The following is a 14,534-nucleotide window of genomic DNA, read 5'->3' on the forward strand; positions in this document are numbered from 1 at the left end:
AATGCTCCCACAGGCTCCCCCACACCTCTCTACGCTGGTCTTTGCAGCTTCTTGCTATTCTTTGAGCCTAGGAAGCACCTTTGCCTCTTCCATGCCTTTGCACAGGCTGTTCCCACTGCTCAGCCTGCCTTCCCTCTTCTCCTGCCTTCCCTAACCTGGCCAAGTCCTGGTCCTGAAATTGTCTGTCTACCTCTGTGCATGTCTCCCTTCTCGCCTCAGTCACAGAGCCAGGCACTGGACAGACACACAATGGGTTTTCATCCATTTATTCATTTCTCAAGCCCTGAACAACACCATTAACCCTGGAGAGGCACTGTGGAGAGGTGGTTAAGAGTATGGCTTCCTGGGTTCAAATCCCAATGCTGTCACTTATTAGCGGTATGCCCTGTGTGTCTTTAAACAAATTATGTAACCTTTCTGGGTCTCAGTTTCACCAGTTGTAGAAAGGGGATCATAATGGCATGTGCCTCCTGGTGTTGTCTTGAGAATTAAATAAGTTAATGTAGACAAAGTGCTAGAGCAGTACCTGATGTCTGTGTCCACGTAACTTCCCATAGACCAGGCCCTGTGCTGGGCCCTGAGAGACTGGAGATAAAGAAACTCGGTGACTGTCCTGGGAGCTCCCAGTCTGAGAGTGAGTGACATGACCCTGCCCTTCTTGGGTGATTGAAGGCCGGGAGGGACAAAGTCCAGGAAGTGCTATCAGGGGCTCTGTCAGGTCAGGGAATGCCCTCAGCCCTTGATGGCCCCTCCACCCCATCCCATCAGCAGTGGTCATGGGCCCTGGAGCCAAATGGTCCGAGTTCAAGTTCTGGCTCAGCTCTGTGCCTTTGGGCAGGTTACTGACTCCTCTGATCCCCACTCTCCTCTGTAACGTGGGGACTGTGAGGCGTGTATGAGCTAATGGTGTCAGGGGAAGTTTCCCATATAACAGGGTCTCCAGCTTGAGTTTGCTGCCGGCCATGACCTGTGCTGGTGTGCTGCTCTGTGATAAGGCATGGGAGGATCTACCAAAGGGACCTGTGGGGTCTCGGCAGGCATCAGGGCCAGACACCTAGCAGAACGGTGGAGCAATGTCTGAGGCCCAGGGAATGGCTGTCCAGCCCTCACTGTCTCTCCTTCCTTGTGGAGATGCCTTCACTTGTGGAATGGGGGAGTCGGGGGCAGGGGGAAGAGGCTAAATATGCTGCTCAGCTCTGGGTGACCACAACCCTGCCCAGAAGCAGTCCCCTGAGCCCCTGTGCCCCTAAGGGGGAGGGCAGGACAGGACAGTAGGGGAACCACAGCAGAATGAGCACTGACTGGGCCTTGGGAAGATGCGGCTTACCTTAGAAGGCGTGGGCTCAATCAGGAGGCTTGGGGGTCCTGAGGAGGCCTCTTAGGCCGTGTGCCTGGGTGGGTAGACAACTTGACTCTGCCTTTCTTGGGTGATGGAAGGCCGGGAGGGACCAAGTCCAGGAAGCACTTGGCCAGCCTCGCAGGCGTCGGGCCGGAAGGAGCATCATGCTCCAGAGGAGACCTCTGCCTTCAAGACCTTTGGAGATTCTCTCACTGTCTCTTTCTCTCCAACCCCATGTCAGATTCACAGACACAACCTATCAGTCATCCCTTCAAAATAGGCACAGAATCCAGTTGCTGCTCACCACTAAGACGCCATCACCCCTTGCCTGGATCACTGCAGTAGTCTCCTGGCCCGCTTCCTGCTTGTTCCTCTTACCAACCATCTCCCCCACAGCAGCCAGAAATCTTTCAAAATACACATCAGAGCATGTCATTCCTTAATGGTTTCTCCTATCTCACAGTGAAACCTGCTCCATCCCTCCGCTGTCCTCCACTCACCCCTCCAACCTTGTCTCCCTCCAACTCTCCTACTAGCTAATTCCACGCCCACACACGGGCCTCTTTGCTGTTTCCGAATGTGCCAAGCATCCTCATTCCTCAGGCCACTGGGCTTCCTGTGCCCTCTGCCTGGAATATGTGCATTTATTCCTTGATCCATCACTTCATCCGCATCCCTACCCACAGGTCATCTTAGCCATGAGCCCTTCCTGGTTGCCACCTTCCTCCCCTGATGTATGTATGCATTGATATACTTATTATTATTTATAGTACTTGTCACAAATATTATACAGTACCAGTGTGTGTTTATCTCTCCCATCACATAAAAGCTCCATGGGAAGAACTGTGTTTTTTCACAGATGTGTCTCTAGCCAGAGGGACAGTGCTGGGCATGCAGTAGGTGCTCAGTAAACCCTTGTTGGTTACATTGAATATGGACCCCAGAGTTCAGTGAGGTGACCTCCCATGGGTGTCAGAGCAGGTGACGGCAGACAGGATCTGAGCTGGGCTTGCTTGTGCCAGACCTTTCCCACAGAAACAAGGCTTTGTTCATAAAAAATCTGGGGAGTGGCAGCAGGCCACCTTCCAGATGGCTCATGGCCAGGCCTACGGGGCTCCTGGCTGGAGGTGCGTTCACTCAGTTATGGTCGCCACCTGTTGTGAGGGAAGGAGGACGTGCTCAGGGCTCTCAGCTCTTTCTGAGCTGCAGGGTCAGGTCCAGGTGCCAGGTGGACCCCCAGCGAAGCTGGACCTATTTAGGTGCCTGGTAACAGAGGGGAGCAGAGGGTCTGGCATCATACTGACACCACAGCCCCTGGTCGGGCACTGGTTCTGGCTTTGCCACTAACTCACCCCAGGACTCTGGCAAAGGCATTTTCCACTCTGGGCCTCAGCTTGCCTATTGCGAAAATGGGACTCAGTAAGGTCCAAGGCTGACTTTGACTTGGATCTGCCTTCCAGAAGAGGAAACTGAGGTCTTGCGGGGTTTGACGACGGGCCTGAGGTCACAGGACAGCATTAGTAATAGAAAGGGCCCTAAGCTTTTCACTCCCACCTTCCCACCCCCTGCACCCCTGTGTTCAAGTCCTGACTTAGAGAGCTGGTCTTCTTTTCTCAGATCTAGACTTGTTTCCCAATTAGGCTTCAAGGCCCTCAGGGCAGGAACCACATCTGCTTCCTGCTTCTCCCGGTTCTTTAAGATTGGGCAACCAGCGGGTGCTGAAGGAAGGCTTGGTGAATAAGAGGGGATATCGGGTTCCCCAAAGCCACATAGAGGGATGGCAGCAAAGCCAGGATCCCCACTACACCTCACTGGTTCTCCCAGAGCCTCCAGATGCTAGGATTTGAGTCATTCATTCATCCAAACAATATTTGCCAAGCACCTACTGTGTGCCAGTTACCACTATAGGAGAGGGAATACAGCAGTGATCAAGCCAGACAAGGTCCCTGCCCTCAGGAGCTTATGTTCCAGTGGGAAGCAGCACATGAGCAAGGACTAAGTTCATGGCCAAGACAATCTGACGTGGCAGAAACAAAATAAAGAGGCAGACGTGACTGGGGCAGAGCTGATTTCCGTAGGGTAGGTCTCTCTAAGGAGCTGAGACAAGAAGCAAAATCATACCAAGCAGAAGGAAGAGCAAGTGCGAAGGCCCCAAGGCAGGGAGAACCTCAGTGTGTATGAGGCACAAAAGGGCTTGGAGTGGTTAAAGGTGGCACCTGAGGGGATGCCAGCTGAGATGGGCTGGAGAGGTAGGCGGGGCTAGGTCATGGCCTGGTAAGGAGTTTGCATTTTACACAGGATGCAAAGATAGGATGAAGACTTCAAAGGATCCTCTAACTCTGGAGCTTCTTCCTGTTGCTGGTAGAGGAGCCACTGGGCTCTGTGGTCCCTTTCCCAGGGGGAAGGAAGGCGCTGCCCCCAAGCAGACAGAGGTTGGGGTAGCTGGCAGAGTTAGGGTGTCCCTCCAGAGAACTATGTCTGAGGTTCTGGTCCAAAGAAGCACAGCCATGTCCCACCCCACTCCCCAAGATTCCAGCCCCCCCCCCAATATCCCAGGGGTGTTACAGGAAACTGTGCCTGCAAGATGTCTAGGCCCCCACTCTTTGATTATATTAATGCCAAAATGTATTAAAGAAGCGTGGTAGAAATGCCATTCTAATTGTTCCGTACACACGCCACTGGGAGGGAACTGATTGGACACAGCTCACAGGCAGTATGTTAATACGCTATTTTCATATGATGATAGCTTTGCATAATCTTCCCTTCTCCCAGCTTTGCAGGGACCTGTTGTTAACCAAGCCCCAGGAGAGAGGGGGAAAGGCAATTTGACTTCAAGTCCACTCCCCGCCACATTAATTAGTCATGTGGCTGGGGAAAGGTGTGCTCACTCAGTACAAAGTAGACTTTATAATTTATACACCAGCTGTTTCCGTCCATTCTCCTCCCTGCCTGCCTCTAATGAAATCGTGTTACCAGAGAACTGACTGGCGTGAATTGAGCCTTTAATCCCATTGACCCTGGCCTGGCTGGTGGGGCCCAGGGGAGGGGGTGGGGCCTTTCAGCAAGGGGCTGTGATAAGAAGACCCTAGGAGGCACGACCCTTCTGTCCTTCTGCCCCCAACCCGGCCTGCAAGCCCACACAATGGATTGGCTTGGCCAAGAAAGGGGGGGTGCCGGGAGCAGGCCTGCCTGGCTGAGCAGCCCTCGTGGGGATCCCTGGAGGCTGGGATGGCTCACATTTATTGCCTCATCTTCTGAGATCCAGCGAAGCACAACATTCTCATCTAGGTTGTTCCTGTACTCAGAGAACAGGCCAGGCCAGACTGCACAACCAACGAGCTAATGCTTGCTTTTCTGGCCGTGGGGGTCGCTGGGAAAAAATGGGAGGTTTTTCTGCAGAGAGAAGGCTGCCCTAGCCCCCCAGCAGCAAACCTAAAATTTCCTGACCCCGGAAGCAGACTGGCAGCCCAGGGCCCCTTCCTGGAGGGGGAGATGGAGGCAGACCAGGAGGCAGTCCCTGGTCCTGGTTCCAGCCCGTGGTCCCAGAAAGGCAATGCTGAGAAGGATGCTTCTCTTTGCCTCCCCACAAACAGCAAGATAAGCAAGACCAGGCATCCAGAGCCACTCAAGCAAATGCCTGCAAAACAGAGCGCATTTGGCGAGCAGGAATAAACGCAGCAATTAGCACCATGGCAGCCTCTTAAACAAACACATGGGACCAAGTCATAGGTGGGGGAGGTTCAGATGCATCTGTCACAGGGGCCAGAGGCTACGAAGACAGGCTCGAGTTGAAGGAGACTGAAAATCAGGATGGTCAGGCTAAGATGTTGGGGTGGATAGACTGAGGGAAGGGACAAAGGGACAGGTAAGGTGCTTAGGGTCGGGCTGCAGTGCTGCTGGAGCAGTAGGTGGGGTGCGGGGGGGGGGTGGTAGAGGGGCATGGAGTGTTGATGGAATGGGTGAGGAGGGGACAGGTTGGCATCCAGGTTGCCATCTTTAATTTATTGGGAACCCTGATAGCCTCCCATGGACATGAGGCCCTCCTGTCTGGGAAGGCGCAGTGAGGTGAGATGCAGTGTCCCCAGACCTCAATTCCCCGAGATCCTGAGTGGGCATCCTCTACCCAGGCCCAGAACAATCCCGGTCTCCTGCCCATTGCCTGGCCTTGGCTGTCACCTTCTCCCCCAGTGAAGTCCTAGATCCTTCAAGGCTCAGATCTGCCCTGGCCAGTGTGGCCCAGTCGGTCAACTGTCATTCCCACATCAAGAGATCACCAATTCGATTCCCAGTCAGGGTAGGTGCCCAAGTTGTGGGCTCCATCCCCAGTAGGGGGCGTGCAGGAGGCAGCCAATCAATGATGTTTCTCTCTCACTTTTCCTTCCTCTCTAAAATCAATAAAAACATATTTAAAAAGGGAAGACTTAGACCTGATGTTGCTTCCGCCTTTCCTGACTCTCCAAGCTGGTTTGTACTGACCCACATCTGTATCTCCCTAACTCCTTGATGGCAGGGGTCATCTCTGCATGCCTCCCAGCTAGCATGGGGCATGACAAGTCTCATCCTTGGGTGCCCCTCAATTTACTCATCTGTAAAATGGGTTTGATTAGCTCTTAGAGCCACTCTGGCTGCATGGGCGTCCCATGAATTCTCTGAGGCTGAAAACCACATACTCTGTCCTGACAAAAGGAAGGGAACATTTCAAAGCCACTTGAACTGTGTTGTGGGCATCTGAGCTGATTTATTAGCTCTGAAATAGCCAAAGTACTGCTTTTGCTTAATGGCATTTTAAAAAAAGTCTGCAACCAGTTCTCTTTTTAATGAAAGTGTGGGGAACATCAGGGGAACCTATCCAGGAAGGGAAAATGAAGTTGTCGTTTTTCAACATAATTAAACTTGGTTTTCAAAACTCTCCTGATCTGAAATGTGAATTACGCTAATTACTTCGGGTGGCCGCAACATTGATTTCAGTGTTAAAGTTAATGGACTTAATGGACGTTGCTTTTCTCTCAGAGGTGGCTTGTTGAAGGTCCTGTTTGTCCACCATGAGGGGCCTTCACTGGACCCTCTGAATCCTCTGTCATCAGCTTCTGTTGCCTGAGGCTCTGTCTCCCACACTCCACCCCCTCCAGGTTGGTTCCTCCTTGTCAGGCCCTGGGTCTGGACTTGAGGCCTCTGGGGGACAATGGCCTCTTCTTCTTGAATATAGATCGAGTGCCTGCTTTGTGCTCCCACAGTGCTAGGTCCCTTGAGGGGCTATAGAGAAGGCAAAGCCTGGGGGTCCCAGTTCCTAGAGTCTGCGCAATAGGACCCTGTGGCAGGCCTCGGGCTGGCAGGGCTGAGGTTCCAGGGAGAACTCTTATGGCCCCGAGGGCCTTCAGTGATGGCTGGGCCGTGGCTCCAAGAGGAAAGAGGAGGGAGAGGCAGAGATGGGTGAAGGAAGACAGGGTAGCCTTGCTCCTGGGAATAGGAGTGTAGCAGCTGGCTAGGAAAGTGGAGTAGAGGAGTGAGCCGGCCAGGGAGGGGGTCCACTGGGGCAGGAGGAGCAGCTGGCATGGCCAGGTGACAGATAGCGTTCTCCATGGGCAGTGGTGGGCATGGGGTGGGCCTTGGAGGCCAGGAGGAGTCATTGGGTATGGTCTTGTGTCTTGACCAGAATAAGATGGAGCCTTGGTATGACGGCGCGACCTGACACCTTTCTCCTCTGGGAAGAACGACTTCGGGGTGCCCTGGAGCAGGCCAGGACAGCTGCCTCTACCGGTTGGCATGGCCACCTCCAGAATGCCTCAAGTTCCCCCATTAAAATATCCTCTCGCCCTAACCAGTTTGGCTCAGTGGATAGAGCGTCGGCCTGCAGACCGAAGGGTCCCAGGTTCAATTTTGGTCAAGGGCATGTACCTTGGTTGCGGGCACATCCCCAGTAGGGGGTGTACAGGAGGCAGCTGATCGATGTTTCTCTCTCATCAATCTTTCCAACTCTCTATCCCTCCCCTTCTTCTCTGTAAAAAATCAATAAAATATATATTTTTTAAAAATGTCCTCTCAACTGAGAGTTTGAGGTTCTTTCCTGAATGCCTGTCTTTACAGGAGAACCCTTTGAGGTGTCCCTAACTAAAGGGTCACAGGTGTGGGGATACAAAGTTATAGTCTTGAGTGCACGCGTTCATGAACGGCCCTGAGTGTGCCAGCTGGAGGGACCTGGGGGCAGGTGCAGCCACTGAGGATGTTGTCTCCCATGCACAGGTGCAGCCAGTCAGCTTGCCTCTCTCCTCCACCTCGTTTATGTCTTGGCTCAAATATCACCTTCCCAGGAAGGTCCCTGAGCACTCCATTTAAAATTACAACTCTTCCCCAACACTTCTTATTTCCCTTCCCTACTTTATTTTTCTACGTAGCACTTCCTGCCACTTAATACGTTCTACAATTTGTTGATTATAGTATGTATTATCTTCCTCTTCCCACTAGAATGAAAACTTTGTGAGGGCAAGGATTGTGTCTGTCTTATCTGTTTGTCCCCAGAACGGTGCCTGGCACATGTTGGCTGCAATCAATATATTTTGAATACATGAAAGTATCTTTATACCTCTGTACCTTTGCTCAGGCTGTTCCATCTCCGCCGAATGCCTTTCCCCACAGGTGCCTAGAAAACTCCAGTGCACTCTCTCTGTGACCACCTCCAATGGCACTCCTGCTGAAAGCCTTCTCCAGCTCCCACAGCTAGAGCCAGTCCCCCTGGACGGTCACAGCCCAGGAAGTTGGTCCTTCGTCACCGACCACACACTGTCCCGTGTGCTGTGATCCCTGCATTGGGCTACTTATCACAGGTGGGATGGAGATCCTCTGCTGGAGGGCAGACTGGTGTTGACTCAGTACTTTCTGCCAGAAGCCAGGCTCCCCTGCTGCCCAGGGGAGTGGGATGAGACAAACCCCGTAGAGCAGAAGAACCAGGGGAGAGAGTTCATCAGCCCCTTCCCGCAGCTCGTGGTTCCAGACATACCTTTGCAGTTCTTTGGGACGTTGCTCCTCTGGTTTCTGCTCCCATCCCCAGGGCTTCCAACTCTTTACTCTATTTCACATCCTAATCTTCAACTGCTCTGCACTTCTCTTCAACCTGATCCCTCACCTCCCTCCAATCTAGCTCTAGTTTAGTTCTGGGCCAGAGTCTAAGTTCATGATGCTCAGTTGTAGAGGCTGCACACTGCACAGTTCAAAGAGGGAGTGTCCGTGTGGTGTTCTACATGAACAGCACTCCCTGGAGCTCACACAATGCAAAATCAGCATGACCAGGCCAGCAGACCTGCTGGACCCCCACTCCCAGGACCGCCTCGGCCAGCATTTCCGCTGAGTCAGCAGTCTTTGGGCCTTTCTGGGGGCTAAGTCCTGTTCTACTGGTGTCAGACTTCACCCACTCTGGGGCCCACAGCCTAGTTCCGTGGTCGGCAGACCGCGGCTCTTTGGCCCCTTGAGTGTGGCTCTTCCACAAAATACCATGTGCGGGCGCACACATACAGTGCGATTGAAACTTCGTGGCCCATGCGCAAAAGTCGGTATTTTGTGGAAGAGCCACACTCAAGGGGCCAAAGAGCCGCATGTGGCTCGCGAGCCGCAGTTTGCTGACCACTGGCCTAGCTGAATTGTCTGAAGAGAGACAGGAAGGCTCAAAAAAGAAGGATCACCTGGTTCTGTCTTCCTGCCCCTCCTGTGGGAGAGGCCAAGCCTGCAGGTGGGGATGGGGAATCCCCGCGGAGAGCAGCAGCTTCCATGAACCCGTAGCTGACCAGTTTCTGGGCCCTGTAAACTTGACCGAGAGACAAGAAGATCTGGTGTGCAAGTTACTTGGGAATCATTCCTGGGCCAGCAAAGACTTCTTGAGTTGGTTTGATCACTCCTCACCATCTGGTATAGCCACAAAGTGCCCCTGGTCAGACCCTCCCCCCCACTTCCCACATCCACCACTCACGGCACTGGCTCAGCCCCACCGAGTTGGGCTGCACACATCAATCAAGACAGCGCATTGGTTTCCTCATCTCTTTGGCACAACACAGACTCAGGACATAGTAACCATTACAATCACTTCATTCATGATTGTATCTGGTACCAGACACCATGGAGACAGTCAATATGCCCATTTTACAAATGAGCAAATAGAGGCTATGGAGGTTATGTGACTCAGCCCAATTTATAGCACATGACAGAGTTAGGATGTGAGCCCAGGCTTGTCTGGCACCATGTCCTGCATTCCCAGCCACTCTGCTTTTCCACCTGCAGGGCCTCTGGACACTGAACACCTGGCTGAATAGCTGTACAAACTGCCCAGCACCCAGGTGCAAGACAGGGACATTGGACGTGCCCAGTCAGAGGGCAGCCTGGGTAAAGTGTGACCCACAGGTGGGTGGGTGGGTTGTGTGGGAAGAACAAAACATGGAAGCCGGGGCCTCTCTTCTCCTGCCAGAAGCAAGCGCCTGAGCGGATTTCTTGCTGAGCTGAAGTCAGGCCAAATCGGCTTCCTTGCAGGTGTTAGGTTGCTCCTGTTGGCTGGAAATTGGACCGTGGTTGATTTAAAATCCCGACACCTGTGTCCATCACCCCAGCCTCCACCATGATTACCGTCCCTATAAAGTTCCTAATCCCTGTACTTATGCCGCGTCCTTACCCTCTGACGGGCCGGACCTACGTGAGCCGGGAGATTGGGTTATTATGTAGAAGAGTTATAATAAGAAATATGACTGCAAAAGCCAAGTCAGTTGAAATTGGACTATAATTAAATGCTTAGAAAATTCTATGCTTGGCTCATTTTAAAATCAAGTGCTTCTTTGTAGCAATTTCCTTTCTTTAATTACAATTTCCTGTCTAGTTTGACATTTACAATGCAATCTTGGGGGACATGTTTGTGATTTATTATTCCTGGTCCTATCAGGATATCACTGTGCAGAAATGAGTTTATAAAATAAGAGCTCAAATTATTATGGCCTTTGACCAATAAAGCAGGCTCATAATTTCAGGCCCGAGAGAAGATTACCATTTTTGACAACCCACGGCAGAAATACTGGAGAGGGGGAGGGCACAGTTTAGGAATTCGCTCCATGTTCAAAAACATTGCATCGTCTCCTCAGGGAAGGCCGGCTTTGGAAGCAGGAGAATATATTAGTAACCCCTCAAATATATACACGGCTTGGCAGCTTTGAAGAACTCTCACTGTCATCGAGTCATATCATTCCTGAAGGTAGACAGGGAGGCCTCATTATCCCCATCTTACGAACGGGGAAACTGATGCCTAGAGACATTAAGTGACTTGCTCAAGGTCACAAAGCCTACTAAGAGGGGTCTTAGAAACAACACCCAATCTGACCTAGTGAGTCCTTTCCCAACAATACAGCAGCCACCTCCAAGGCCCGAGAATGACACAGAACATGCCCTCAGGGGGCCTCTGAGGGGGAGGAGTCTTCTGCTTCCAGGGGGAGGAGCTTTGACCAACCCCCAGAGCAGCACATGCCCATGACCCACGCGTGGATAACCAACAGCGGCTGCTGGGACTGTGGCCCCAGTTCATGAAAGAGATGCCATCATTTTCCTTTTTCTTTTTCCTTTTTCCTTTCATCTCAAGGTCTTACCTAGAAATTTGGGTGTATCATGCACTTACTGGCCTGCATCATGCCTTCTTACTCCTGGCTGCAAAGTGAGACCTCCAAGCCCAGTGCTGAGGGTTCCCTTCGTGTGCACATGTGGACGTACAATGTGCCTGAACATCTGTATATGTTTGGGGGGGTGTTGTGTGGACACCTGTGCACATAAGTGGTGTGTGCCTGTGCCAAGGATAGCAGTTACATGGATGCTTGTGCCAAAGTCACCCCAGTCCATAGACATAGCCTACAGAGGAGAAGGCCAAAGTGGATGCACAAAGTAATATGCACGGAAGTCAGTTCCAGTCCCTGTGGGAAGGCCTGACAGAGGGAACCTAGGTCCCCTGGGGGCTGTCTGTGGACCCTTCATCCTTCTGAATCCTAGAACTTCCTGTGGTGAAGGCTCCCATCACCCCAGTACCCAGCTTGGAATTGGGGGCTGACTTGTGGTCATGTCACGTGCACCCACTGGCCCTGCTCTGAGGCTAGAGGGTCTCTGGGGGGTGAGCATCCACTATCCCATTCCCTTCCAGAATGCCAGCTGGTCCCGTGTCCTGGTCAGGAAGGGAGTGATGCCACCTGGTGATTGGGAGCGCAGGAGGTAGAGCAGGCTTGGGAGTTGGTGATGAGTCTAGGTGTTGTGGACATGATGAGTCAGAGGGGGACACCCGAGGAGAGGTCTCCAGGTGGTTGTATGTACAGGTCTAGAGCCTGGAGAGGAAGTCTGAGCGGGGTGGGCGGTTTCTGGCCCTCTGGCCCCTCAACACCTGCCCTGTGGTTGTGGTTTTCAGGCTCCATGTCCCTCCCCAGTGTTGACTGTGGCCGGGCAGCCAAAATCAGAACAGATCAGGGTGCAGGGTGCAGCCCCCGAGGTAGGCTGAGGTGGTCAGTCCGTGGCCAACATGGCTCCCAACAGCTGGTTGAAGTGGGGTTGGTGGAACTGTTGGCCTGGGTTTGCCCATAGATAGTTTGGGGCCCAGAGCAGGGCTTTGGGGAGCTCTCTCCTGCCCCTGTGTGGATCCCCTTCGGGGCGGAAGTTGGGCTTCTGCCTTGTCTCACTTGAAAGGAACTGTTATAGGAGGTAAATCCCCGTCTCTGGCTTTTGGTCTCAGATTAAGTCTGTCCGGAGACTCATTTGTTGCCTGTGAAAATCCCTTTATTACTTCAAAACAACTTTAAAGCAGAATGCATTATGATTTTTGAAGAAAGAAAAAAGAATCATATCCGTACACCAGAAAGCTGGTTATCAAATTCAAATGGATGGGCCAAAGCAATCCTCTTACAGAGCCTCCCTCACTTCCAACCAGGAGGTGGGGAAGGGCTCGGGCCGACCCTCAGAGGCCTGAGGCCTCACTGGACACTGAGCAAAGTGCGGCTCTCCTGAAGGCCAGGGCAGGACTGGCCTTGCCTGGGCCGATCCTCACTCGCTTCCCTCCCCCACGTGCATTGATGCGTTCACAGCAACACACGCGCACGTGCACACACTGGTCCCTCCCTCCTACAGTTACTTTTGGAACCATTATATTGTTCAGGGAGGCAGCCTAGAAGGCTATTTCATCCACATTGTTCAAAGAAAGAAAACGTAAGCCCAGACAGGGGAAGTAACCTTTTCAAGGTCAACCAGGACCAGATCTGAGGTCTTCATCTTCCAAGGTTAGGACCCTCCCCTTAGAACTTCCCCGACCTCCAAGCATAGGTCTGAAGCTCCTCCAAGGTTTCTGACTCCACGAGGAAGGGCAACTCAGGCCCAGGTGGTCCTGGGATCCCAGCTTCTCCCTCAGTGGGTCTGTGATGCTTCCTGCCCTACCAGGCCCGAAGAGACAAAGAGGTAGACCAAGTTAACGCTGCTGCTCTACCCACCACCCCATCCCTCTCCTGCACTGGTCCCTTCTAGCCCCAGGACCAAACAGACAGAAAGACCTATACGGGAGGAGATGGTTTCCAGAACTTATGGAGATTTATCCATCCATTCATCCATCCTTCCATCCACCCAACAAGATCACCGATGCTGAGGCTACAGCGGAGAGTAAGGCAGCTACAGTTCGGCCCTCAAGTTGCTTGTAAATACAGACAAAATAATAGTCACTGTAACCCAGGCTGTTAAGTATTGTGACGGGAAACGCACAGGGAGCTGGGGGAGCATAGCTGGGGAGCAAGACCTCCTGAGCCGTGACAGATGGAAGAACTAGCCATGTGTTTATTCCTGGGGAGGAAGGAGGTTGAACAATGCATGCCTAGGTTTTCTCCAAATGTTTGGTTGGGGATCCAAAAAGGCGAGGAGAGAGGAGGCCCAGGACTCTGTCAGTGCCCACAGAGTCTTTGGGAAGCCCTGGCCTGGAGCTCACAAGCCCTGACTCCACTGTACACCCGTTGCAGTTCCACTGCTGCACATCACCAACAGGGGCCCTGCTCTAAGTACTGTTTAAAATACAACTACCTCTGGCAGGAAAACTCTAGAGCTGTGTGCCACACCTTATACTAAATGCTTTAGGGTAGCGGTTCTCAACCTGTGGGTCGCCACCCCTTTGGGGGTCGAACGACCCTTTCACAGGGGTCGCCTAAGACCATCAGAAAACACATATATAATTACATATTGTTTTTGTAATTAATCACTATGCTTTAATTATGTTCAATTTGTAACAATGAAATTGGGGGTCACCACAACATGAGGAACTGTATTAAAGGGTCGCGGCATTAGGGAGGTTGAGAACCACTGCCTTAGGGAATATCATTTCCCTTGAAGGTAACAACGCAGGGACAAATTGCTCAGGGTGCAAGCAATGGCACATTCTCTTATTTTTCTAACACAGATTAAACCTGGTACCAGCCCTGGGTTGGTGAGAGGTCCAATCCCAGTCATTTGCAGGGAGCTCTCTCTTCCCTTCCTTTTTCTTTTACAAGAACTGCAGGGGTTACACATCCCAGGAAACCAGAGAGGCCCTCCTCCCCAGACATGGCTGCCTCTGCTCCTGACCTGGGCCATTCAAAGACAGGTCCCCCTGCCTGGACCTGCTCCCAAGACCTTGGAGCCTGGTTCTCAGCTTCTAGCAGCTCCTCCAGTGGGCCAGAAGCACCATCTCCAAGGCTCTCTTGGGGCCTGAGGATGTGCCCTGTGGACTAGAACACTTGGAGTCCTCCTACCTGAGGCTCATAAATTGGCCTACTGGCCTGGGATCCCCTTTGGCCACCCAAGGTCTTGGTTGCTGGCAAGCCCAGCACTGTGCATCCTCACTGGCCGCTGGGAAGTGTCCGGCAGCCTGCACTCACTTCATTCTCCTGCCAAAGGCCCTGCCAGCCTCTTGATTCCCCGCAGGCTGACCCAGCTCTGTGACAATTCAGAAATTGTGCATTCAGTGGGAAGATCAGGCCTGATTAAGAAATTTGTGCTAACGAACTGTGCTTAATTGGATTTGGGGAAGGACACAAAATGGGCTGCTTGACATTCCAGGGTCCTCGGCAAAGTCCTGGAGCCTCCCTGGCCCCTCCCTGCAAGGCTGGCCATAACCCCAGCCCTTTCGCCCCCAACAGCACCGCAGCCTTCGGCCTCTCAGCCTAGGAACGGAGAAGTAATCTGCCTA

This window comes from Myotis daubentonii, chromosome 9 (genome assembly GCF_963259705.1).
Source record: "Myotis daubentonii chromosome 9, mMyoDau2.1, whole genome shotgun sequence".
NCBI lineage: Eukaryota > Metazoa > Chordata > Mammalia > Chiroptera > Vespertilionidae > Myotis > Myotis daubentonii.